Source organism: Lepisosteus oculatus, chromosome 14, assembly GCF_040954835.1.
Source record: "Lepisosteus oculatus isolate fLepOcu1 chromosome 14, fLepOcu1.hap2, whole genome shotgun sequence".
In the NCBI taxonomy this organism is placed as follows: Eukaryota; Metazoa; Chordata; class Actinopteri; order Semionotiformes; family Lepisosteidae; genus Lepisosteus; species Lepisosteus oculatus.
The window spans coordinates 22,755,776-22,783,726 of record NC_090709.1 but is presented as its reverse complement, the minus strand read 5'-3'; the positions used below and the strand labels follow the sequence as shown (position 1 = coordinate 22,783,726).

General features: G+C 47.9%; 1 non-coding gene and 3 pseudogenes across 1 annotated transcript; 2 read left to right on the top strand and 2 right to left on the bottom strand.

The window, feature by feature from the left end:
- The first annotated feature begins 1,573 nt into the window (after nucleotides 1-1,573).
- On the top strand, nucleotides 1,574-1,692 carry LOC138218506 (5S ribosomal RNA; annotated as a pseudogene).
- A 4,614-nt stretch (nucleotides 1,693-6,306) lies between these two features.
- The window catches only part of LOC138242528 (uncharacterized), a 50,742-nt pseudogene continuing 29,097 nt past the window's right edge, over nucleotides 6,307-27,951 (top strand).
- Nucleotides 9,082-9,153, bottom strand: trnap-agg (transfer RNA proline (anticodon AGG)). The gene has a single exon. It is a non-coding gene; the product is annotated as a tRNA-Pro (tRNA).
- LOC138243697 (U1 spliceosomal RNA) lies at nucleotides 16,133-16,270 on the bottom strand (annotated as a pseudogene).

Genomic DNA, 27,951 nt, shown 5'->3' with positions numbered 1-27,951 from the left:
GAAAAAAGAAAAGGAGCATAAAGCGTCTGATGGTCATAAACGATATTAATTTAGGAACAGCATCAGAGATATGTTTTTAACTGCACTGCATCGGAGAGAATACCATAGTGTGTTTTTTTTTTACTCCCTGGCGGAAACTGGCTTCCATAAGAATCAGTATGGCTCAGAGATTAAATAAAACTTCACTCGCACCAAACAAATGTATATTTCTAAATATCACAACATGATTGAAGTTAAGTCATTTTAATAACAATGAATAGTCACCTATGCGTTACAATATAAACATTTAAATTGATTTAAATCGCGTTTAAATCGCCTTTATTTAAAACCCATAAATAAAGCTGATACTGTTTAGACTTTTAATTATTGAAAACTGTATTACTGCAGCACAATGCACAATGCAACATAAATCGCTATGTTTGTCTTCTGTGTAATAATGTTGACCTCTCTGTCCAGCAAATTAACAATAGTAATAATAATGAAATTTATTGTATACAGTATGGCGCCTTTAAAGGTGGCTCCTCAAAGCGCTTAACAGTTTAAAAACAATAACAACACAGCAATACTGTTAGGCTGGGCAAACGATTTTTTTTAAGAAATACAAAATGAGATATAATGATGTGTTCTGGCTTAGACATTAACGAAGAGCATAACACGTGGGCGGCGTAGCGGTCGGCTCTGGCTTTCCTATCTACTATATACACTGCAAATACAACCCCCCTCTCTGCGGGAGTGCTGGCTGTGACGAATTAAACCGGTTTCACAGGTATTTTCAAAGTAGAAGGGGGCGAGATTTCCAGCGAAAGACACCTCCGCCCTTCAAAAACCCAGTAATGAAATCGCTTTAACATGCTAATGCGTTGGTGTAACAGTCCGGGCATGGCAAACTTCTAATGTCAACTCGACTATGGCGAAAGGAACCCTTCTTTCATTGGAAGACAATGAACATATTCTAGCCCTAAATGAATTAATAGCAAACATGGTTTGCATAAAAGACATTTTTCCAAGAAAGTTTAGCCTTTGTCACTAATGAAACCACTAAATAAAGACATAAATATAGAAATCTTAAGATTTTTAAAATACATGACTTTGCTAAAATTTATTTAAAAATAAAAACGATTACAAACGCCAGCGGAGAGAGAGAACAGGGGAGGAATGTTGATTTTGCATAAGGGGCGGGGCTATGGAAATGTGTATATATGGAAATGTGGAGTTACATGTTCTGGCTGTTTGTGAATTATCGTTGTTGAGTATGGAGTGTTGAGGTATTGATTTTGTGTAATGTTTTATGTTGAAAATTGAGGTGGATTTTGTTTATAATAAAGAGGATAAACTGGGATGGGAGGAGGGTTTAGTTTTGCATAAGGGCGGGATTATGATAACTGGAGGAATTTGAGAGAGTTTAATGGTTTGATATATTTGATTTTGTATTGTTGTTGTTATCTATGTTTTTGGTTGGTATTATGTTTATATGGTTGTTTTTGTTGGTTGGTCGTTATTGTGGTTATTAATCGTCGTAAGAGGTGACGGAGCTGTCCTCTCTATAAGAAAGGGGCCATTGAACCCTGCTCTTGCTTATGGCCACACCCCCTTGAGCATGCCTGATCTCGTCTGATCTTGGAAGCTAAGCAGGGACAGGCCTGGTTAGTACTTGGATGGGAGACCGCCTGGGAATACCAGGTGCTGTAAGCTTTTAAGCGCAGGAGGCGTCCTATCCCCGCTCGCTCGCTCATTCCCCTGTTCACACGTGCAGTGCGGCTTGTCCGTCTGTTTATTTGTCAGCTTTGGCGAGACACGGGTGCTTGTGTATTAGCGTGAGCGTTTTTTATTCTGATCATGAACAGTTTTACAAGTCCGCAAATGATTGAGGAAAGGTTTATCGCCAGCTGAAAAGAGACACAGCGCTTCGGCTGTGGAGACTTGTTCAGCTGGCGTTCGGGGAGTCGCGTTTTTCAGAATTGTATTGAGATCGTTTTCCACAGAGCTCAGATGTCAAAGCACAGCAGCAGCTGTCCACAGCGATCCTCTATAGCGCCCTTTCTCCCGCAGCTCCGTCCTCATTGGAAGGAAGCAAGAGTGAAAGGCTGAAGTGAAATAGAGCGGGGACAAAGGCGGTGAAGAGAGAGAACGTGGGAAGAAGAGAAAAACGCAAGGGAAAAAAAGCAGCGTCGTAAAAGAGGTGACGGAGCTGTCCTCTCTATAAGAAGGGTGCCATTGAGCCTTGCTCTCGCTTACGGCCACACCCCCTTGAGCAGGCCCTCTGACACCACAGGGGGCGTGGTCATGTGAGAGCAAGAAGAAGGAGAGGAATAGAGGATGTGTTTGTCTCAAGTAAGACTTTGTTTTTTGTGAATTTTTGTGGTTTTTTTGGTGTTTTTGGTTGATTTTGAAGCCCTCCCCTTCAGCCTAGTGCTGTTTGGGGAGGGGAGAGACTTTTGTTTTTTTGTTGTTGCTTTTTTGTTGCTTTCTGAGTCCTGTTTGTGTTTTAATGGAAGGAAAAAACATGGAGGCAGAGAATGTTATTGTAGTGGAGGAGGAGAGTGGTGTAGGAAAGAGAAGGATGAGGAATTCAGACCGCCCCCCCTGGCGGGTTTTTGCAAGGGCGCATACTGTTGTGATGGATGTGAGCGGCATGGAGAAACCATCTGCGGGTGCTATTATCGCAGCGGTGCACGGCATCTGTGGGGAGGGCTCTCTTTTTGCCTGCCGCCCCCGGACGCCAAAAGAGTTTGAACTGACTCTGGACTCAAAAGATCATGGGGACGCGGTGGCTGTGGGGCTGGATGTGCAGGCCACACCCTGCTACTGCCGCTGGCTGGAGCGGAAGGAGGTAGTGGTGTCCTTCCTCCACCTCCCGGCATATATCTCAGACGAGACTATCAAGGAGAAGCTGAGTAGCTGGGGGGTGAGAGTGATTTCGGTCATCAGGATGCGCCACTACCCTGGGACCACCATTGCTGATGGCACGAGGTTTGTTCGGATTCGCTTTCCCGAGCATGTTGCCTCGTTGCCATACAGCACCCGCTTCGCCACGGCAGAGGGGGAGCAGTACTTCAGGGTCCTCCACGACCAGCAACAAAGGGTGTGTCATGTCTGCCTGGACTCGGGGCACATCGCCAAGGACTGCCCCGAGTTCCTCTGCTATGAGTGCAGACAGCCCGGCCACCGCGCCAGGAACTGCACCGCTGCCAAGTGCCCGGACTGCCTCCACGCGCTCATGAGCTGCAACTGCGAGCCGGAGCCGGAAGATCCAGCCGCCGCAGGAGCAGCTGCCCGCAACGCCGAGGGGGTTGAAGATGGACTACGAGTGGCCGCTGCAGCTGAGCATGGAGAGTTGCCAGCAGCGGTGCCCCAGGACCCCAGTGAGCCAGCAACGCCCCAGCCGGTGATGGGGGAGAGGCAGAGGAGGCCCCTCCAATCCTGGGTACAGCGCAGCAGAAAGGAGCCAGGGACCAGCCAGCATCTCCACCAGCAAGGGCGCCCCGTTGCCCTAACAAACCTGTTGCATCCCACTCTGTGCCGCAAGAGAAGCGGAGGGAGGTTGCTCCACAACAGGCGGTGGTGCAGCGTGGTGCAGCTGAGATCCTACGGGCACCACCACCACCAGAGGCGGCCCCTCAGCGTACCAGTGGGCTTATGACACCCCAGCCTGTGCAGGGAGAAAGGCAGAGGGAGGAGGCGACAGCACCGACACCACCACCTCCACCATCACCGTCAGCGGTGCCGCAGCTCACCGGTGAGCCGGCAGGGCCCTCTTCTGGGCCCGGGGATGAGAAGCCTGCTGGGGTCAGCAAAGGCGCTGCTGCGAGGCGTGTGACCAAGCAGCAGCGGCAACGGCGACAAGACCCTGGCAAGGTGGACATAGGCCCAAACAAAGAGACGCCCGAGGAGCCTGAGGGGAAGCGCCCGGTTGCCCTGCAGTGGCCACAAGACACCCTGCCAGGTGAGGGAGCCTCTTCAATACTCGGGCAGGCACCGTTGGCAGAGACTGAGGAAGGGGAGTTGGATATGGTCGTGGGAGGAGAGGTAGGGGAAGTGGTGGAAGTAGGAATGGAGGATGGGTGTCTTGAGATGGATGGGGCAGGGACGGAGGAGGGGGAATTACAGAGCATGGAGATGGAGGGGGAAGGGGAGGTGGTGGAGATGGATGGGGTGGAGAGGGAGGACAGGGAGGAGGGGGAGGGGAGTGGGCGAGCCGGGGTACAACCACCTGGGCCCTCGAAGGCAGGGATCCAGTGGCACCACGTCAGGCCTCAGCCCAACCTCAAGCCCAGTTCAAGAGTTGTCCGCAGACCCATCCCTGATGTCTCTGCGGTGGCGGAGACATTAGGTGGGGAGGAAGCAGCAAGTGTTGGCAATGAGAATGTGGCAGAAAGGGCGGGGAAACTGTTGTGCGGGCCGGAGAATTAACTTCACTCTTTCCCGGCCATATACGTGATGGCATCTTTCGCCTCTTTAAATGCCAACGGGCTGAGGGACAGAGCGAAGCTGGGGGCAGTGTTAGCTCTGCTGGGGCGGACGGATGTTGTCTGCCTCCAGGAGACCTTCTGGGACGAGGAGTGTGTCCGGAAGGTGCGAGCACAGTGGGACTGGGAGCTGTTTTACAGCAACGCCTCCGGCCTGTGCAGGAGGGGGGTGGCCGTGCTGGTGAGGAGTGGAGTGTACGAGAGCGTAAGGCTCCTGCACCGCGACACGGACAGCCGAGAGGCTCGAGAGGAGCCAGGGTGCGCAGCAGAGCCCAGTATCTTGCCAAGGGCGAGAAGAGCACGAGGTTCTTCTTCGGCCTGGAGCAGGAGAGGCAGCGCAGCTCCTTCATCGAGGAGCTGGTGGGAGAGCACGGTGTACGGCTCTCTGCCCCCGAGGCCGTTAGGAATGAGGTGTTTTCTTTTTATAGCGCCTTGTTCTGGTCCGAAGGGGTGGATGAGCAGCAGACCCGGGCCATGCTGGCTGGGGTGAGTACCCGCCTGTCACAGAGCGATCGTGAGCTTGGAGGAAGTGCTTGAAGCACTTCGGGGCTCGTCTCCTAACAAGAGCCCTGGGTGGGACGGGCTCTCCTCCAAGCTCTACAGACACTTTCAGCAGTCCCTGGGGCCCCTCCTTCTGGAGGTGTTCCAGGAGATTGCCAGGACCGGTGCTCTGACCCCATCTATGAGAAGGGGGGTGATCTCTCTTGTCTACAAAAAGCAGGGGGATCCCTCCCTTTTGAAAAACTTTCGCCCGATCAGTCTGTTGAACATGGACTATAAGATCCTAACTCGTGTTCTCTCCCTCTCGCCTTCGCAGAGCTACTGCGTCAAGTGGAGAGACATCGCGGACACGGTGTGCTCCATCAGAGATGTTGTGGACCTTATGCGGGAGCAGCCGAGGGGTGGATACGTCCTGAAACTGGACCAGGAGAAGGCCTTCGACAGGGTGGAGCATCCCTTTCTGTTTGAGGTCTTGAAGAGCTTTGGCTTCGGCGAGGCCTTCATCTCTTGGGTGAGGCTCGTGTACAAGGGGATCGTGACCTGTGTCAAGGTGAATGGTTCACTCACGAGCTTCTTTCCAGTGACCTTGCCTGGGGGCACCGCCACCTCGTTGATCTACCAATATGCTGACGACACCAGACTGACGTTGGCAGAGGTGGCGGAGATCTCGGCCATTTTAGAGGTGGTGCAGGCCTACTGCGCTGCCTCGGGCGCCAAGGTAAACTTGGAGAAGTCTGAGGTCATGCCAGTGGGGAGGGCAGACCTTGCCCCGCTCCTCAGCTACCCTTTCAGGGTAGAGACGGGTCACCTGAAGGTCCTTGGCGTCTACTTTAACGCTGATGAGCAGGTCACTGGGCTTCTCCTGTGGAAGGAGAAGCTCATTAAGATGAGGGCCAGGCTAAATCGGTGGAGACACAGGTCCCTGATCCTAAAGGGAAGGGTCCTGCTCGTTAACACACTGTGCCTGTCCCTCTTGTGGTACCCACTGTCTGTGATGCCTCTTCCTGAACGGGTAGAGAATGAGATTAGGCAACTGGTGGTGGGATTCGTGTGGGAGGGGACGCCTCCGCGGGTCACTCATGACACCCTCATTGGGGAAAAATCCAGGGGTGGCCTGAAGCTGTGTGATGTAGGCCTGAAGCTGAAAAGCTTTAGGCTGAAAGTAGTGAAGAAGTTCCTTGACCTGGATAATGTCAGCATTTGGAAGATTGGTATGGCAAGCTACCTCGAGACTTGCGGGGGCTTGGGGCAGGAGACCCTCCTGGTGAGGCTGACTCCGGGGTTGATAAAACATCTGCCCTCCTTTTACAGGGAGGTCCTGCTGGCGAGGGGGTAGTTCATGTCCCAGCATGTCTCCTACACGCCGGAGACCTGGGCAAAGCTTCTGGAACAGCCTCTGTTCCTCTACCCCCTGCTGGTGTCTCGATGGAACAGGCAGCTCTACGAGGCTGGCATATCCAAGGTCAAGGATCTTCTTTATGAAGTAAAGGACGGATTTCTGCCCACCCAGGCTATTGTCGACGCTGTGCGAGAGGTCGACGACGAGCTGCCTGTCAGTAAGATCCGTCAGGATTATGAGCAGCTCAAACTCGGTCTCCCGGACAGTTGGCTGGAGAAGCTCCATCTACAAGATGGGGCAGCAGGCCCGGCCTGGCCGGAGCTGAGGGTGAAGTGGGGGGGCCGTGGGGTGGACCTCCTGGGGTGCACCACCAGCATGTTCTACAGGCTGATGGTGGCAAAACGCTTCAGAGTGCCGGTCTCAGAGGTGTTCTGGGGTAAGATCTTCCCCCAACTCGAGCCAGGGCGTACTTGACGGATCTGCTGGATGGCCTGTTTCGCTCTGTTCGAGGAGCTGTTCTTGACGGGGTGCCCTGGAAAGAGCTGTTCCTCTTTGGGTACCGCGGGTCTGATGGGGGGGGTTAACGCCATTTTAGTGAACCTCCTCCTCAGCCTAACGAGGACAGCTGTCTGGGAGAGGAGGAACCTCATGATGTACAATGGCCTGAAACCAGACCTTGTCAGGCTGTACATTGCCAGGGTGAAGGACTGCTTCTCTCTCAGCCTGGCCTACTGCAGGGCTGAAAGGCGGATGGCCGACTTTCGCAGGATCTTCTTAAAAAATAACATCTTTGTGGACCTGCGGGAGGAAGGTCTGTACTTCCGGCTCTGAGATGGGGGTGTCTTTGAACAAAAGACACACACGGCTCCACCCTTTTCCACCCCTGGATAGCATTGGAGAGTTGAATAGCATTCAATTCACATCGAATAGCATTGGCCCCTGAATAGCCCCTGAATAGCATTGGCGAAGCTCAGCACTGGGCCACTGGGCACAATTTCCCACCGTTTCCATAGTGTAGTGGTTATCACGTTAGCCTCACACGTGAAATGTCCCCAGTTCAAAACAGAGCAGCTTTTTTTGTTGCCACGCACACTGTTTGGGGATTCGCCTAGCGCTGTGATCGAACAGACCCACTCACCTCTTATTGTGGCGGGATCTGCACAGTGCATGTCGCAGCGCTTTCTGCTTTCACTTCAATGTGCTTCCTGATGTCGAGTCGTGTGCTGTGCAGAGGCTCTGAAAGCGAGAGAAATGAAAAAGTGCACAGCGCTGTAAAAAGAAAACACAGAGAAGTGAAAGGCAGTCCTTTCTCTAAGACTGGGGTAAAGTTAGCTTGAAGTTCGAAAACGATTTTGGCACGCCTGTAGTGCTTTCGCGAAATCTCTTAGAGTTACAAAAACACTTGCTTTGTGTATAAAATGCATTGTGAATGCTTTCTCAGCCTTCACTTTGTCATTTTTATTACTTTTTTTTAGCACGCTCAAATATTGTTTTGTCCATATCTTCACAATGGAAGCACAGAACGTCTTCAAACCAAATGCATTTTAAAGACCACAACTTGTGGAAATTTCCACATTCTCTACATCAAACTTTCAGTGAGCTAATTTCGTTTTTCATCGATGCATAATTACGCACTAACTGGAACCCGGGGGACCGCTGTGTGCACATGTTCACAATGCGAGAAATACTGTTCAATACGGCTTCATGGAAAAACCCGTATATTACCATAGGAAGCAGAACAGCGCAGTCTCCAATTACCCAGACTGTAAGATGACAAGATGAGTTGATGGAAAGAGCACAAAAGTTCAGCTCGTACAATAGGCAACGAAGATCCCAGCATCGTCATCACACTTGAAAGGACTGCCTTGCAGACCAAGGGCAGTGGGCGGTGCCCGGTAAGAGGGGTAGAGGCGGTAAGACATGATGCCGAGAAGCATGAAGCGAGGGGGATTAGCTCAAACGGTAGAGCGCTCGCTTAGCATGCAAGAGGAAGCGGGATCGATGCCCGCATCCTCCAGGTCTGAGTTTGGATCTCCGGAAGCCCAGTGCTCTCGTTTAGCCTCTGCGACTTCTGACAGGTGCTCCTCCGTTGCGGAGAGAATGTCCTTCAGTTGTCAAGCGTTGAAGGGCCACACCTCCTTCCCAACCTCAGTCTGCACTGAGTGCGTCTCTGGCATTTTCTCGTCCAATTTGTCAGCTTAGCAAGTGAAAAGTATATCCGAGTGAAAACAGTGCTGATAATACTCTCACGAATTGTTAGAAGACGTGCTTTTGATCATCGATTGCTTAACAATCACATTCGTTCGACTTGAGCCATCAAGCTCGTAGTTTTCCTTCAAATCTTGAAAGCTCTCAGTGAGAACATCATAGACTGCAGGACGCCCCGTAACTTGATTACTTCAACAGAAAGAAGAGCAGACAGCTCCACAAATATGCGAGGCACAGAGAACGCAAGGCGAGCCGCACACGTTTTGGTGGCTGAGAGAGGGCAGTTTTTGCTTCTGCATTTCCCAAGTAAGGACGCATGACAACAAGCGATCGCGGTGCTCATCTACGACATAGTGGTGATGAGTTTTCAGTACGTGTTCTTTTGAACGAGCAATGAGGCTGCCGCCTTGGACAGCTGACTGCACGCTCTCATTGTGCCACGTGATGAGAATTCACCAGGCTCGTTCAGTCATTAGTCACATTCCATCGTTTGTCATAAGCAGACGCTGCGAAGTGATGTGGATATCAGTTCCCAGTCTTGTGGAAGAGGAGGAAAAGAGCACACGAGGGCTCGTCCGGGAGTTGAACCCAGGACTTCTCGCACCCTAAGCGAGAATCATACCACTAGACCAACGAGCCACAGCAGCACTTTCCATTTCAATCTGTCAGTGAGCTTGAGGATGAGGGAGAGGCGTCATTCGCTCGTCCAGTCAGACCTTCATCAATAAGTCAAGAAAGCCGCAATTACACGACTGCCTTGCAGACGAAGGGCAGTGAACTGTGCCCAGTAAGAGGGGAACAAGCGGCACTAGGTGAGGCCGAGCCATAAGCCCCAGCGAGGGGGGTTGGCTTGTATGGGACAGAGCTTGCTTTGCATGGGGGAGGTAGCAGGATCAATTCCCACATCCTCCAGGTGTGTGCTTAGAGCTTGATGTGCCGAAAGGTGTCCTTCAGCCTGTGGTCACACCTTGCATGGAGAGCATCGTGCAGCTGTCAAGCGTTTCGCAGCCACACCCCCTTTTCATCTTCTCTCTGGCTTAAGCGTCACTCCGCCACTCTCTCTTGACATTTCATGTCAGCATGTCAGAAGTCCGAGTGACATTTTTAATGGCTGAGTGAGGGCACGATGCTGAAGCAGAGAGGCCACTTCAGCCACAGAGACTTGTGCTAGGTGAGATCTGAAAGACGGACTCGCAACAGAAACAGACCAAAAATGTATCGGTGAGATCAAAAGGCAAATGCAACATTCCGCAGAGGGCGTCTAAAGATTAGGGAACGGGCGACTGAAATCCATGTGAGGCAAACTTTCCGGTGTGTGTACTGCAGCTGGGCTTGTTGGCGTAATTGGTAGTGCGTCAGTCTTGTCATCTGAAGGGCCTGAGTTTGATCCTCACACGGGGCAGGGCTGCTTCTTCTCTTGCTCTTTTCAAACACTTGCGGCAACTGTTCGCTCATAACCACGCCTGGAATGCGTGACCTTTACACGGGCGAGAAGCAACGCCGCATCCCTTTTCTAAAGAACATTCACATTCAGAAATAAGTCAAGAAATTTGCCATTACTTTCGCTCGCACTGCTGTCAGCCTGCCCATGTTGCCAAAGAAAGATTCACTCGGCGTCAACATGACAGAACAGCGATCACTTGAAAACAATGTTCCACACTCCGTAAGCAAGAACTTCAGTGTTTGCAGTCACCCGATATGCCGATAGTCAAAGGAGCGCAAAACACGAAGCGTCAAAAGACAAGATGAGTTGATGGAAAGAGCGTTGAATTGATGAGCACAAAAGTTCAGCTCGTACAATAGGCAACGAAGGTCCCAGCGTCGTCATCGCACTTGAAAGGACTGCCTTGCAGACCAAGGGCAGTGAGCGGTGCCCGGTAAGAGGGGCAGAGGCGGTAAGACATGATGCCGAGAGACTTGAAGCGAGGGGGATTAGCTCAAATGGTAGAGTGCTTGCTTAGCATGCGAGAGGTAGTGGGATTGATCCCCGCATCCTAATGAATTAGTGGAAAATCATCCCTGATCTCATTTTCTCCCACTGGTTTTCTCTGTACCTTTTTGCCTTTTTTCCCCTCTTTGGTTTTTTTTTCTGAATCACCAGCTCACCTCTTTCTGATCCAGCTGGGAGCCTCTCTGTAATTAAACAGTTCTGTATCAGACTGTCTGTCTTCCTCTGAATTCACTTCCTAAACCATTCACTGCTTCAAGAGTTCAACCATAAACAGCACACTGAGGACTGTGCTTGGGCTTTGACCAAACACCACCCTGTTTTCACGTTTAAACCTTGACGTGGTTATTAAGAATTTGCTGGTCGATGCTGATTGTTGCTGTCAATAGAGGTGTATGATACTAACAAATGTAATGTGTGCTTAGAAAAGTTGTTAATTCTGAGTGTTACTTTTCTGTGTACTTATTTGCAGTGTTCATTTAGTTTCCAGTTTTTGATTTAGTCATAGTCTTAGTCAAGTCAAGTGTCTGTCATAGTCACCTTCTAGTCATCCATTTTTAATTTAGGAACAAGTAATAGGTTTATTCCATGCTGAAAAAAAAGAAGAAAGAAAACACAACGTTTCGGCTGTGGAGCCTTCTTCAGGTGTGGGACTTAGAGCTTAGAGTGTAGACTTAAAGGGACTTAGAGTGTCTGTATTAATCCTTCTCTCTGGTTGCAGTGTTAATGTGCTGTTTTGTCCAGTCGCAGTGCCTGTGTTAAGCCCTCTCTCAATGCAGTGTTAATGCACTGTAGTGTCCAGTCAGTGTGTCTATATTAACCTCTCTCTCAGTGCAGTGTTAATGTAAATGTAATGTAATTGTGATATTATTACAGTAGTCTTACTTTTTGCATGGTAGTTATGTTTCTGACAAAGCTAAATCAGAACACGCCCTTATACCCACTTATTCCACTATGTTAAAACAACCCAAATTGATTGTGAGTGTACTAGTATGCGTGTGTGTAGTTTAAGGCTTTTAAGATCACATGGCCTCAGCTATCACTACTATGCTGATGATACTCAAATATCCATCCATACCAAACCTGACGATGATGTGGCTGTCTCTATTCTATTAATTTGCATCCCCGATATAAAAACTTGGGTGACTCAAAATTTCCTTCCTTTAACTGTGACAAGACTGAAGTCGTGTTTATTGGCACCACCCATCAACTTTGTACAACCAATGTGTAACTCTATCTGTAGATGGTCTTGTACTTAAGCTTCAGTCTAAACTGAAAAACTTGGGGATGATATTTGACATTCGACCCACATGTGCAGCATGTTGTCAGAACATCTTTCATTCACCTCATAAATATTCCTCGACTACGCCCTGTGTTATCACTAACTGTGGCTGAAAATTTTTGTCTTCTCCCAAATCAACTACTGTAACGCTCTACTCTCTGGGGTTTCTAAATCCACATTGAACAAACTGCAGTATGTCCAAAATTCAGCAGCCAGAATCCTGACCAGGTCTAGTACAAATGATCACATTACTCCTATCCTGGAGTCCTTGCACTGGCTTCCTGTCAAGTTATTTATCGACTTAAAAATCCTCCTGCTCACCTATAAGACGCTCAATGTCTTGGCTTGGCTTGACACCTCCATATTGGTCTGATATTATCACCCTACTCCCTACCTTGCAATCTTCGCTCTTCTAATTCTGTTCTCCGATCTGTCCCCCAAGCCCGTCCACATTGTATGGGTGACAGGACCTTCTAATTTTATGCCCCAAGCTCTGGAACTCTCTCCCCAAGGATATCAGAGAGTCACCTTCTCTAAACTCCAAATCCAGACTCAAAAACATTTTCTTCAGAAGAGCCTTTATTTAACTGTTCTGTACCCCTCTGTTCCTACTTTACTTAGTACCACTGTCTACTGTCTCCTCTAACTGTGTATTCTCGTCATGCTAAGTTTGTGTATTTTTTGTTTTTGGCATTCTGTAAAATGCTTTGAGAAGCCACCTCTAAAGGTATAAAACTATAAAATAAAGTTTATTCTTATAAAGGTCTTGTCTTGTGTTTACAGATTCAGAGGCCAGTGCTCTTATTAAAGCTGGGGAAAGGACTCCTCTTGAACTGCAGCACAGTGTGGAGATGCACAGGCTGATGCAGGAGACAGAGGTCACTGCCGCAGAAGGGAAAGAGGCACTTAGTGAGCAGCACACAGAAAGTAGACAGAGTGTCAAGGATCTGGACTCTGTGCCCATGATGAAGACAGAGCCTGAGAGTGAGACACCTGGGCTCTTAGTATGTGATGATTTTACAGAGACTATTAATAATCTGGACACAATCAATATTACACAAGGTTGTAATGAACTGGGCTGCATCTCTGTACAAGAGCACAGTGAAAAACTGGATGTTTTAAATCTTACAGAGCAGGACATGGACCCCAAGTTGATTGACCCTGCAGAACAGCAGACTGATGTACCTGGTGAAGAGAACAGTACTGATTTACAGCATACTGAGAAGAGTCAGTACAGGGAGGAGCAAAAGCAGCTCCTACAGGGCTTGATAATAATTAGGCCTTGTTCTGTTCAAGCGGAGAGACTGTCATTGCAGAGTCTCAAACAATCATATGATCCCTTAGTATCTGATGACTTTACACACAGGTTTAATAATCTGGTTACTGAGAAAATCGTTGAAAGTTTTAATGAACTGGAGAGTATGTCTGTTCTTGGGCAAAGAGAGGAACAACTGAATGAACTGGACGGTTTTAGTCTCAGAGAGCTGGAGAAGGAGCCCCAGATGATTCACACTGCTGAGCAGCACATGACGAATGACGAAAACAAATCTCAGTTCCATCACACAGAGCAAGGCCATTCCATGGAGCATTTGCAGAATAAGAGACCCCAGCACGATCAGGGGATGAGGAAGAATCACTCAAGGCCTTGCTCAGATGGTGTGGGCAAACTGCCATTATGGCACAGGGAGAAGCAGCATTTCTGTCAGTCTAGCATTTCAAAACCCTATCAGCACCTTCACACAGGAGAGAGACCGTTCAGCTGTAGTCAGTGTGGGAAGAGTTTTAGTCAGTCAAGCCACTTAAAAACCCACCAGCGCATTCACACAGGAGAGAGACCATTCAGCTGCAATCAGTGTGGGAAGAGTTTTAGTCAGTCAAGTCACTTAAAAACCCACCAGCGCATTCACACAGGAGAGAGACAATTCAGCTGCAATCAGTGTGGGAAGAGTTTTAGTCTGAAAAGCCGCTTACAATCACACCAGTGCATTCACACAGGAGAGAGACCTTTCAGCTGTAGTCAGTATGGGAAGAGTTTTAGTCAGTCAAGTAGCTTAATAGTCCACCAGCGCATTCACACAGGACAGAGACCGTTGTACCTTGAGTTCGCTGCTCCTTTGGTTTGCCAGTCTCTCTCTCCCTCATCTCAAGTGGTGCTGGACACAGAGAGGCCATTCCATTTGGTTCACATTTAAGGTGTTTTTCTAGCTGATAGTGTGTTCTGATAAGGAACAACTCCCAAAGCTGAGACACATCAGCCACCCTAATTAATGGTCATCTCTGGTGCCTCACTGTCTGGGAGATTCCAAGGGAGAGTCTCATCCCAAGTGGTTTACACCCAAGGATGAGTGCATGGTTACTCATCCTCACACTGGGCACCAATAAATGTAGGCATCCTCTCACGAGGCACCAATAAATGTAGGGGTTTGTGCATTTACTGGGCCAATTGTTAATTGTTGCAGTAAGTCACAAAATGATTCTCGAATGCCCATGGAACTTTCAACCAATGAGCGACCGTAGTTCCTCCAGGTAAAACTCCAGCTCCTCCTGGACATCCTCAGACTCAGCTCAGACAGTCACGTAACGGCCAATGTGTCCCAGTGCCAGGACTTTTCCTTGTTCTAAGAGTCGAGAACGGAGGTTGCCAGCGTGTTACCAAAGGATCCACCCGAGGTTAGCCCAGCAGCAAGCCTCGTGAACCCACCGCGAACGCTCACCTGATCAACGAGTGAACTACTTTTGGAACTGTGGACAGCTGAATATCAGTATTCAGGACTAGCGCTATTTCGGGAACTAACCGGTCTTCTTCCTGTCTAAAGAGTGTGACTTGCTCGGATCTGTAGTCACTTTTCTGTGTGCAATCTCTCGCTAGTTTCAGCCAACACTAACTAGCCGGTCTTCAGAGAGCATCAGCAGCGCACCGCAGCAGAAATCTCTCCCTCCTTCTCTCATGTCGAACAGCCTGCCACTGTTTCTTTGCATCCACGGGAGATCCGAATCTCCACAGAGGGGATGAGTATTCAACATTCGGCATTACAGCTCGAGAATTCAATTGTTACCTTAACCTGAGTTGATATCAATTTAATTCCTATGAGTCCTGTACTTGCTTTTGAGTATCTAATGTACAAGTTGTAACAAAGTTCATTTACAAAACGGTCTAAATGAATGATATACGGAATGTATGTCCCTCTTGGTTTGTAACTCTTTGTGATTGAATATATACCTTTTGTATTCTGCTAACCGTCACTATAAGATCTGTTATGTTGATATGCACATTTTATGTAATAATAAATGTATTCTTGTGTATTAGTATCCATGTGTGTGCGTTGCTGAGTTATCCCGCTGGCTCGCTCTTCTAATAACCATCAAAGAATCATTTTGTGACTTACTGCTACAATTAATAATTGTCCCGGTAAATGCACAAGACACCTACATTTATTGGTGCCTCGTGAGAGGATGCCTACAAGCTCCTCCAGTAAGGACAGTAGGCTCTACTGTACACAGAGAGGGGTGGGGGTGTGGATTAAGCCGATACCCCGGCTTCTCTCCAGACACAGCTGGGTGAGCTCCTCCAGTAAGGACAGGAACCTCTTCTGTACACAGAGAGGGGTGGGAGGGGGGAACAAGTTGATACCCTGGCTTCTCTCCAAACACAGCTGGATGAGCTCCTCCAGTCAGGACAGAAGGCTCTACTGTACACAGAGAGAGGTGGGGTGTGGAACAAGCCGATACCCTGGCTTCTCTACAGACAGAGCTGGATGAGCTGGATTGGTGCCGTAGGCTTTGGGAGGAAAGCCTGAAGTATGGACATTTAACACTTCCAAGAAAAGTGATCTATAGCTTCATTTGCATAGATGTTTTGTTGCTATGGCATGTGTGTGACTCATACATATAAAAAAACCCATTTGTTAAACGAATATCGAAGCTGCCTCTAAATCTGCAAATGAAGATGAGTCAATAAACCACTTGTTTTTCGTATAACTATACATATATTCATTTATTACTGATTTCATTCATTGAGCACGGATGCATGGATGAAATAGAGGTACAGCCATTCACTTTTTGACATGTCTGCACTGTTAGAGAATCTAGCAATCAGAAAACGGGTGAAACTGTCTTGAGAATTAGCATACAGTACCGAGGCCCCCCCATGACCAAATAAAGGCTAACCTCGATATGAGCCTAAATAATGCAGACTACAGCAAAAAGACTCACTTTGAAAAGGGAATGAATGTCCGGAAAGAGTAGTGTAACCAGCTTGAAATGCTTCTCCGGATCTCTAACTAAAAGAAACTGGGAACCAGCAGTGGCATCGACTCCTTTCGAACTGGGATCCTATCGCAGCTCGTGGTGTCGTAACTCTTCTGTATCTGATATTGGACCAAGCACATCAGGGGAGAGCGCCAACGCAGTCCCCCACTACCAGAAATTATGCAGTCGAGATTCCCACATTTGGGGAATTCGCAGGGGTCAGTACAGCCGGAGTTTAATGGCCGAGCCTTGCCCTGGGTGAACCGATTTTTTATTTTTAAGAACTTTATTTTCTTTTCACAAAAAAAACACAGGACATCACAAATTAGAAAGCTTTACATTAATATACGTACTTAAAACAGTATATATGATCACATCTCATTACATTTTGACACGGTACCAGTTACATAGCAACAATTTCTTTTTTTCTGGTGCAAATCACATTCTTTACTTAAACATGATAATGTTTTTTACAGTTTCTTGAGATATTGACCTATGTTCTCTATTTCCCACAGATTTTTCTGCTTCCTCCCTCCCTTTTCTCCACAGATCTCTGAGGTAATAGTTCTCTCGGGTGATGAACAGGGCCAGGCTACCTGCTGCCTTGACTAGGACCTCGATGCCTTTGAACAGCCCCATGTTCCTCACTCTCCACAGGGCGTCTTTCCCACTGTTCACCACGGCCCAGATCCTGTCAAACACGTCAGGAGGAAGTTTTACAGGAGAGATGCCGTATATGACGAAAGCAGCGGTCAGGGTAAATTGGGGCGAGAGAGCTTGCAACCAATCTTCAAACTGTGCCCAGAAGGCCTTAGCAAAAAAGCAGGACCACAGGAGATGGGTCACAGTCTCCTCCTCGCCGCAGCCCACCCTATCGCAGCGAGGGCTGGGGGTGAGGCCCCTACGGTACAAGAAAGTTCGTACCGGTAAGCACTGGTGGACGACACTCCAGGCTAAATCTCTGTGAATGTTGCACAGAAACTTAGAGGATGTGTGTTTCTACACCTTCCTTATTTGGGCTGATGTTAAAATGCCCACAGGGGTCTGCCTATTGTTCTGGGGTGCAACGAAATCTTCCAGTTTTTGGATGCTGACATCTCGGAGGGGAATATGGCCAATTGGGTGAGATCTTAGAAAACTTTTAACTGTCCCATAAATTGCAGGGCATGTGTCAGAGAGTGGGACATCCAGCTTGGGTCTGACACCCCACACTCTGAACACCTCCCTACCTACCCAGAGCCTGGAAAAATAAGTCCAGGTATGCGCTGCAGGTGCTGTTGCAAAGCCTCTCAGCACAGAGGCCAGGAAAATGCACAGCAGCTTCGTAGCAATATTGGGACAGACTTCCACCCTGAGGGTAGCGGCCTGTACATTATTTCCCTTCTGAGTCTTTCCTGTTTCCCACCCCGTAGAAATTGAAACATCAATCTCCTCAGCACCGTCACAACACGGTGTGGGATTGGGAAGGTAGAAGCCAGAAAATTCAAGACAGGCAAGAGCTCGGCTTTGATGACCAGCACCTTCCCTGTCATGGTGAGGTCTCGGTCCTTCCATTGCATCTGTTTTTTGTTTAAGATTGGCAATTTGTTCTGCCAATTTACTGTTCCCATCTGTTCTCCAAAATACACCCCCAGGACCTTAATTCTCTTCTCTTGCAGCCTGAGATCATGTCCTTCTTTTGGCTCCCTCCAGTTCTGATAAAAAATCTCACTCTTAGATTTCTTAATTTTTGCAGAGGAAGCCAAAGAGAAACGATCACAGCACTGCAGAGCTCTGCTAATTGAGGCATTGTCAGAGAGGAGCAGGGTGACGTCATCCATGTATAGAGATGTCTTTACCTCTCCTCTCCCACTTCCAGGCACTGGTATCCCATTAATGGCCTGATCCTGGCGCAAGGCACAGGCTAAGGGCTCCATAGCCAAAACGAATAACAAGGGGAATAATGGGCAGCCCTGCCTCACCCCTGAACAGACTTCAAAGGGGCGTGATCTATTGCCATTAACCATTACTCTGCTGTTGCTACCTGTGTACAGCAGGTTAATCCACTTTCTCATGATAGGGCCAAACTTGATGTGCTCAAGTACCGATGTTAAGTACTGCCGGTTTATGCGGTCAAGGGCCTTTTCTAGGTCTACACCTAAAATGCACAGAGGGAGGGAGCGATCCTCTGAGTACAGACAGACATCCCTCAACAAGGCCAGGTTGTCGCTCATCAGGCGTCCTGCTATCCCACAAGTCTGTTCTTTCCCTACCAGTGAGGCCACTACATTTTGTAGGCGCAGGAAAAGGGCTTTGGACAGGTTCTCAGTGTCCACGCCTAACAGGCTGAGGGGTCTCCAGTTCTTTATGTCATTCTTTGCTCCTTTCTTAAACAAGAGAGAGATAGTGCCTTCTCTTAAGGAGTCAGGCAGCAATTCTATCTTATAACTTTCCTCGAATAGGAGCAGTAGCGGATCCTGAAGCAGATCCCAAAAGGTGCAATCAAATTCTTTAGGGAGCCCGTCAGCACCCAGAGTTTTCCCCTTCTGTAAGCTCTCCATAGCCTGTCTCAGCTCTTCTACTGTCAAATCCCTCTCAAGTACTTCCCTATCTTCTTCACTCAAAACGTTTTCTAGCTTTGAGGTAAAAAAATGAATTTCTTCATCCTTTACCTCTGTAGAGCTGTACAGTCTTGATTAGAAGGCCTCGGTGCAGGAGAGGATAGCACTCGGCTCTGTTCTCTCTCGTCCCTCCTCATCAACTACACTTTCCATGACAGACTTGGAGCCTACCACTTTCCTGAAAAAGAAGCGAGTACACTTCTCATTTTCTTCCAAGAACTGCACTCTGCTTCTTAAAAGCACTCCTCGACTACTTTCTTCGGCTATGCTCCGGATGTCCTTTTTTAAAAGGGTGATATCCTTGAGCACATCGAAGCCACTGTGCAGCATCGTGTAGAGACGCTGCAGCTGCCTCTGTTTCCTGGCTAGCACTCCTTTCCGTCTGGCAGCAGCCTTCCTCCCCTCAGCCACGAAAAAGGCCCTTGTCCTCACCTTCACCTCCTCCCACCACTCTCCTACTGACCCGTAAAGACACTACAAGGACAGCCACTTTGATAGTTTCTCCTTGTAGCGGGATACTACCCCCTCGTTCTCTAGCAGCTTTGTGTTGAGTTTCCAGAGGCCTGGGCCAAAGACAGTCCCTTGAACTAAGCAGAGAGAGGAGATGAACTTAGTTTTGCAGGGCCAGTGAGCTGGAATCCAATTTTATCGGAGAGCTAGACTGCCTGTCTATGTACTCTAAGATACAATTAAAATCCCCTCCCACTATCACGTCTGTGCTACATAACAATAGGGGAGAGAGTGCCTTGAGTAGCTCCACCCTTCCTCCCACGTCAGTAGGGCAATACACATTGATTAGCCGCAGGTTAACGGTCCCCCATTCCACATCCACACACAGCAACCTGCCATCTATGACCCTCTGAATACTTTTCAGTTTGAATGCCCGTCCTTTGAAAAGAATGGCCACGCCAGAGGCTCTGTTGTTATTGTCCCCTGACCAAACAGAAGGGCCTTTATCCCACCTATCTTCAAAGCTTTTATACCTCTCTTGATAGGCTAAAGCACACTCCTGCAATATCAACACATCTCCTTCTCTCTGCTGGAGGTAATCAAAGACAGACTGGCATTTAACTCTGTCATTGATACCTCTGGTGTTAAGAGAAATTATGTTTAGAGCCATATTACATTAGAAAGTGGAACCAGTCTTTACGAAACACATTTCTCTTCTGTCTCACCTGTTATCTTCTTCTTTTCTTTTTCTTCTTACCAATTTCCTGCCAGCAATCCTCTGAATGAGCCTTCATCAGGGTGGCAGCAGTAAAAGCGTTCACGGAGTCCATTTCAAGGAAGGGGGTAGAGGGAGGGGTGGAGGGGTTCCAGCTGTCCCCATCGCCATGCTCTCCTTCCTCCTCGCTCGGGGAGAAAACAGAGTCATTTTTCCGTTTCCTCAAGTCCAGCTCCTGGGAGCACTGAGGGGAAAGGGGTGCAGACGATGCACCAGTCTCCTCTTCCCCCTCACCCACCAGCTGCTGCAGATCCTCCGTGATGGACTGGATGGAGGAGAGGAGGACATCTGTAGCACTTGCAGAGTCTGAGAAAAGCAGCTCCGCTGAATCCTGGGTATCCTCGCTGGACCCGCTCCACCGGGGGGCCCCACACTGGCCCTCGTTCTGAGGAGCAGGAGTGGGGGAGGGGTCCTCGCTGTTCTTTGGGGTTTTCAAACCCTCGTGCTTGTCTGGAGCAGTCTACGGTTGTGGGGGCGTAGTGGATTTCTCTTCCACCGGCCCCGGAGCACAGCAGGACTGATCCTGGCTGGAGGCTGAGAGTCTTTGTCCAACAAGGGTTCTTTGTTTGACTTGTTGTTTGCTTTGGATTTTCGGGCCGGTTTGGCTGAAACAAGCACTGCCTCATCCTTTCTCATTTTGAGTTTATTGGCGTAGGCGTGAGGGCAGTTCTTAAAAACGTGTCCTTTCGAGCCACATAAATTGCACTTTGGCAGCATTGAACAGTCGGAGGCTAAATGTCCCTGTTTGCCACAGGTCTTGCAGCATTTATCAATGCAGGACGATGCCAGGTGTCCCACAGCACCGACACACTTTTGGTTGTCCCACATAAAAAACATAGCCATTGCAGGCGCCCAGCCGGATTGTAGAGGGCAGGTGCCTTAAGCCTCCATTTACATTGTCCGGTAGCAAGCAAACCTTGAATTTCCTTGCTCCTGTTTTTATACCGTCAACATCTCTAACCTCAGTTCCATGGTGGACGGTGCAGTACTGGTTAAGCCAGGTGTGAATGTCCTCCGTCTTTGCCAGATCCGAGAACATAACAACATGCACCGTTTTCCTCTCTCTCTGTGTCAGAGGCTGCAAGTTGATCTTCTCAAGGGCAGGAACTCTCCCTCTTTTTGCCTCAAACACATCCACACATTGTTCAAACAGAGAATAGGTAGCAAAAACAACCTCAAATGCTTTCTGACCTGGGAAAGCGAAGATGAAATCCAAGTGCCAAGGTTCAAAGCCAAGTTCCTTCTGCAACACTTTTCTGCTGAACTGCATGCGATCCATGAAGAGGTCATCCAAAAGCTCAAAACGCACAACATTCTTGCGGGATCCAAAAGTTGTCATTTCGTAAACTGCAAAACAAACACTGCTTCCACAAAACAAGAAAACAATCCAACTACTCCACCTACAGGATGATCAAGGTATCACCCCTGCCAGGTAAGTATAAGTTGTATAAGGCCCTGCAAGCGGCCAGCACCCACAGCACAAAGCGCGCAGCCTAGGCCAGCTCCTCGCCACGCACGCCACTGCCTCCTGCCGGGCCCACTCTTTCGCACACTCACACGCCACACTAACACTCAAAAGGGTGGGCAAAACGAGAAAACGAGTGCGCCGTTTCCTACACATCTGCAGTCGCCAATGCGCATTCGCAGCATGTCCCGGGATGCAATTCGGACTCATTTGCATAACACCAGACCGGCAGATCGCTACGCAAGCTCGCGTCGTGCGCCTGCCACAAACCGAACAAACACCGGAGCCTTTTCAGTAATTTCCAAAAAACGGGCCTGCTCGCCTGCCCACAAGGCTCCGTCTCTTACCCGCTCTCCAGAGCCTGCTGCCTTCTGTGCTGTTCTCTCGGCACCGCTGCAGCGCACACAACTCCTGCAGCGCGGGGAGAAAGTTTCCACGCTCCGCCGCAGGGAAGGCTCGCTCCGTGCGCACACGTCCTTTCAATGCCAGTTCAACAAGTGCTCCGCATTAGCAGCGTCGGGGCTCCGGCGTGTCGCACCTCACCTCACCTCGACATACGACATACGACACTTCTTTACGCAGAGAGTGGCGGGAGTGGGATGTCAGGGCCATATGACACTGTTTTACACAGAGAGTGGAGGGGTGGGTGTCAGGGCTATACGTCAGTGCTTTACGCAGGGAGTGGCAGGGGTAGGATGTCAGGGCCTGACGATACTGCTTTACGCAGATAGTGGCGGGGGTGGGATGTCAGGGCCATATGACAGTGCTTTACGCGGGGGGGAAGGGGCTGGAATGTCAGGGCTTGACGTCACTGCTTTAAGCACAGAGTGGACGGGTGGGTGTCAGGGCCATACGACACTTCTTAACGCAGAGAGTGGCGGGATTGGGATGTCAGGGCCTGACGATACTACTTTACGCAGTTAGTGGCGGGGGTGGGATGTCAGGGCTTGACAAAACAGCTTAACGCAGAGAGTGGCGGTGGTGGGATGTCAGGGCCATACGACAGTGCTTTACACAGAGAGTGGCGGGGGTGGGATGTCAGGGCCTGACAACACAGCTTAACGCAGAGAGTGGTGGGGGAGGGATGTCAGGGCCGTAAGACACTGCTTTATGCAGAGTGTGGAGGGGTGGGTGTCAGGGCCATATGACACTTCTTTACGTAGAGAGTGGCGGGGGTGGGATGTCAGGGCCTGACGATACTTCTTTGCGCAGAGAGTGGCGGGGGTGTGATGGCAGGGCCTGAAGATACTGCTTTTCGCAGAGAGCGGTGGATGTGGGATGTCATGGTTATACGACAGTGCTTTCCACTGAGAGTGGTGGAGGTGGGATGTCATGGTCATAAGACACTGCTTTATGCAGAGAGTTGAGGGACTGATGTCAGGGCCATATGACAGTGCTCCACTCAGGCCTCTGCTTGAATTTGTACTCCTCCTCTCTCTCCCTACCTCTACCTCTCCCTCTCTGTGGGGCCAGCAGGGGGTGCTCACCCTGCGGTCTGTGTGGGTCCTATTGCCCCAGTATAGTGATGGGGGACACTATCTGGCCCACCAGCGACGAGCAGGTTACCAGATCTAGACAAAGTGGGCAACTCTTAGTAGTATGAGCTTAGTCACACATCGCAGCGATTAAAAAAACAAAACAAACATATTATGTCCGTTACTAACGACTTTTTTTTCCTACATTGAAAGTCTCTTTCCCGGGTGATTTTCTAGCGCAACTGGGGCTCTTCATTTCTCCTCGGTGTCTCATTGCGGGCTGATTTGAAACAGACCACAGAACCTGCCGCTGCAGTGCTCTCGGTTAGGGGCTCTCATCCTGCATCACCAATCTTCCACAGGAGGGACGGAGCTGGATTTCTGTCTGGAAAATAAGAGAGCAGAGAGGGGTAGGGAGAGGTAGAGAGAGGTAGAGCGGTAGAGAGGTAGAGAGAGGGAGAGAGGTGGAGGGCGAGGGATAAGGAGAGAGGTGGAGAGAGAGGGGGTTAAGGAGAGAGGGAGAGGTAGAGGTAGGGAGGGGAAAAGGGAGAGGTAGGGAGAGAGGGAGAGAGAGGGAGAGGTAGAGGTAGGGAGAGAGAGGGAGGAGGAGTACAAATTCAAGAAGGAGAAAATCCACAACACAACACAGGCGTCGGCATGCATAGGCTACAAAAGGAACAAGTAAAATGTTTCTTCCGGGCTGAAAAGAGAAGGAAAGAAAAAAACACCGTTGCGGCGCTACGACACGAAGATGCCGAGCCAGTTGAGCACAGCAAACCCAACCTGTTCTCACAAGTTGCTTGCGCTTCAGGCGAAATTAAAGCTGCTGAGATAAATCAGGAAAGCGGTAACTATTAGGACTGCTCACTGTTCCTTAGGCTGGGACAGGAGAGCACACACTGTATTATTATTATGATTGAGAGTCTGGCTCACTGTTCCCCAGGCTGGGACAGGAGATCACACACTGTATTATTATTATTGAGAGACAGGCTCGCTGTCTGTTCCTCAGGCTAGTACAGGAGATCATAATCTGCTTTATTATTATTGAGAGACTGGCTCACTCCTGTCTGTTCCTCAGGCTGGGACAGGAGATCACACAGTTTTTTCATATTATTGTTGAGAGACATGCTCACTGTCTGTTCCTCTGGCTGGGGCAGGAAATGACACACTGTATTATTATTATTGAGAGACAGGCTCACTGTCTGTTCCTCAGGCTGGGACAGAGGATCACACACTGTATTATTATTATTGAGAGACATGCTCACTGTCTGTTCCTCTGGCTGGGGCAGGAAATGACACACTGTATTATTATTATTTAGAGACAGGCTCACTGTTCCTCAGAGCTGGACAGGAGATCCCACACTGAATTATTATTATAGAGAGACAGGCTCACTGTATGTTCCCCAGGCTGGGTCAGGAGCTCACATAGTATTATTATTATTGAGAGAAAGTCTCACTGTCTGTTCCTCAGGCTGGGACAGGAGATCACACACTGTATTATTATTATTATTATTGAGAGACAGGCTCACTGTTTGTTCCTCAGACTGGAACAGAACATTCCACACTGGATTATTATTATTGAGAGACAGGATCACTGTCTGTTCCTCAGGCTAACATAGGAGATCACACTCTAGATTATTATTATTGAGAGACAGGTTTACTGTCTTTTCCCCAGGCTGGGACAGGAGATCACACACTGTATTATTATTATTGAGAGACAGGCTCACTGTCTCTTCCTCAGGCTGGGACAGGAGGTCACACACTGTATTATTATTATTATTATTATTATTATTATTATTATTATTATTATTATTATTATTATTGAGATACAGGCTCACTGTCTGTTCCTCAGGCTGGGACAGAGGATCACACACTGTATTATTATTATTTAGAGACAGGCTCACTGTTCCTCAGAGCTGGACAGGAGATCCCACACTGAATTATTATTATAGAGAGACAGGCTCACTGTCTGTTCCCCAGGCTGGGAGAGGTGATAACACTGTATTATTATTGAGAGATAAACTCACTGTCTGTTCCTCAGGCTGGGACAGTAGATCACACTGTATTATTATTATGATTGAGAGTCTGGCTCACTGTTCCCCAGGCTGGGACAGGAGATCCCACACTGTATAATTGTTATTTAGAGACAGGCTCACTGTCTGTTCCTCAGGCTGGGACAGTAGATCACACTGTATAATTATTATTGAGAGAGAGGCTCACTGTCTGTTCATCAGACTGGGACAGGAGATCCCACACTGAATTATTATTATTGAGAGACAAGCTTACTCTCTGTTCCTCAGGCTGAGACAGGACATCACATACTGTATTATTATTGATTGACAGGCTTATTGTTCCTCAGGCTGGGACAGGAGATCACACACTGTATTATATTACTAACAGATAGGCTGACTGTCTGTTCCTCAGACTGGGACAGGAGATCACACACTGTATTATTATTATAGTGAGACAGGCTCACTGTATGTTCCCCAGGCTGGGACAGGAGGTCACACACTGTATTATTATTATAGAGAGACAGGCTCACTGTATGTTCCACAGGCTGGGACAGGAAATCACACTGTATTATTATTATTGAGAGACAGACTCACTGTTCCCCAGGCTGGGACAGGAGATCACACACTGTATTATTATTATTGAGAGACAGGCTTACTCTCTGTTCCACAGGCTGAGACAGGACATCACATATTGTATTATTATTATTGATTGACAGGCTCACTGTTTCTCAGGCTGGGACAGGAGATAACACACTGTATTATTATTATTTAGAGACGGGCTCACTGTCTGTTCCTCTGGCTGGGACAGGGGATCACACACAGTATTATTTTTATTGAGAGACAGGCTCACTGTCTGTTCATCAGGCTGGGACAGAGGATCACACACTGTATTATTATTGAGAGACAGGCTCACTCTCTGTTCCTCAGGCTGGGACAGGAGATCGCACACTGTATTATTATTATTGACAGATAGGCTAACTGTCTGTTCCTCAGACTGGGACAGGAGATCACACACTGTATTACTATTATTGACAGATAGGCTCACTGTGTCTTCGCTTGGGCTTGAACAGGAGATCACACACTGTATTATTATTATTGAGAGACAGTCTCACTGTCTGTTCCTCAAGCTGGAGCAGGAGATCACACACTGTATTATTAGTATTTAGAGACAGTCTCAGTCTGTGTGTCTGTTCCTCATGCTGGGACAGGAGATCACACACTGTATTATTATTATTGAGAGACAGGCTCACTGTCTGTTCCTCAGGCTGGGACAGGAGATCACATACTGTATTATTAGTATTTAGAGACAGGCTCACGGTCTTTTCCCCAGGTCTGTGTCTTCTAGGATATAATGCCAGCGAACTCTTGTTTTTATGTCCACTATAACTACGCTGGGCAAACGTTCTGAGGTCAAATTCTTCCAGCACGGGGGTACCTTTAAAGCGGAGACGACGGCACCGACATTTTTTGGCGTGCCTTCTCTTTAAAGCCCTGGCCAAATATGAAGACAATAAATAATTTCCTAAGATACGCGATTAAAAAATAAATAAATTAAAATTTGAATCTCCTGCGGAACACATTCCATAAGAATCAGCGGTTTTACAGTATATATCGCCTTTAAAGGTGGCTTCTCAAAACGCTTTACGGGATAAAAACAACCAGAACAGCAGCAACAACAATATTGTATTTCGTTGCACTTTGAAAACCAAGTTATAACTTAACTATACAGTACGTGCAAACGTTTCGTATGTTGCTGTCGTGAATGCCTGCGTACCCATAAGTATCTTATTTGCCTTGAGTCTGTCTACAGTATATCTGTCCCACTACCCCCCTCTCTCCCTCAATTCAATTCAATTCAAGGTGTTTTATTTGCATGACAGATGGGTACAAGCAGTGTTGGGTATGTATATTGTAACGCTTACTGCCAACAGGCACTGTGTAAGACCCGGCGTACCAGAGCAGTGCACCGAGGAAGCGTTTGCATTTATAACTTAGTTTTTAAAATTAGTCAAGCAATATGAACTCCCGGAGTGCTGGCTGTGACGAATTAAACCGGTCTCACAGGTATTCAAAGTAGGAAGTACAGTGTTAAGTGGTAGCTGGGCTACTCCCTCAATCGAATCGCTTTAAGGAAAAGCATTTTCAGAGAGCAATCACGCTGTGTTTATGTAGAAAAAGCGATTAGGTTTAAGAGCAATCTAATTACCTATTCGCTTAAAACGCTATATAAAATAAAGTTTATTTAGAGATGAATGATCAGTGTCGCAGTTTAAATAATGGGAGTCAGGAAACTAACACACAGCGCCACCGGATTTAATAACGCAATAAAAACGCTATAAAATAATGTGACTAGGCACAGAAAAAGTTTACAGCACAGTACAATAAATGCTGACCATGACTTTAGAAGCATAAATTACCTTACACTCAATTTAAACACAAGCTGTCTTTCTGTATGAACCTCTAAGCTGGTTCATACAGAAAATGTAGAAATGCATTAGCCTGATTATGATTAAAAAACACATAATTAAACACGCGTTTGCGATTTAAATCAGAACACGATTTAAATCAATATAAATGTTTATTTTGTAACGCATACTGTCCAGCCTCCATTTCTCTATAAAAATGTACTCTGTTGCACAAACACACACACTAGAAGCAGGAACCGCTGTCAGAAGGGAAGATATGTTCAAAATATCGCAAATATCGATCATGTTGCGATATTTTGAAATATAAAAGTCAATTGATTGTCCATAATATCGCTTACCTATTTTTTCGAAGAAATGTTTGTTAAGAGTAAAGTCCAGCACCAGCTGGATTCGAACACACAACCCGCCAGTTGGTAGTCACGCACCTAGACCAGTAGGCTACAAGACAACTCGCGTGAACAGGGAGGCGAAACAGCCTTACACAGCCCTGTCGCAGTACACGAATATAATCATACCGTTAATAAATTCTTTAGATACGCGATTCCATATTATATTCCCTTTTAATCAAATTCTAAAAGTATGCTTGTTGACTCCGGTATCACGTTAGTTAAAGACTTCGAAGCTTACAATGTTTAGGGAGAAATGGAATACTGGTGTGTATTTTTTTCTTTAAAGTACCAAGACCAGCTATATACTGTATGTTTATGTTCCAAAATTAATATCGTTTATGGCCTTCACACGCGTTACAGTATGCTC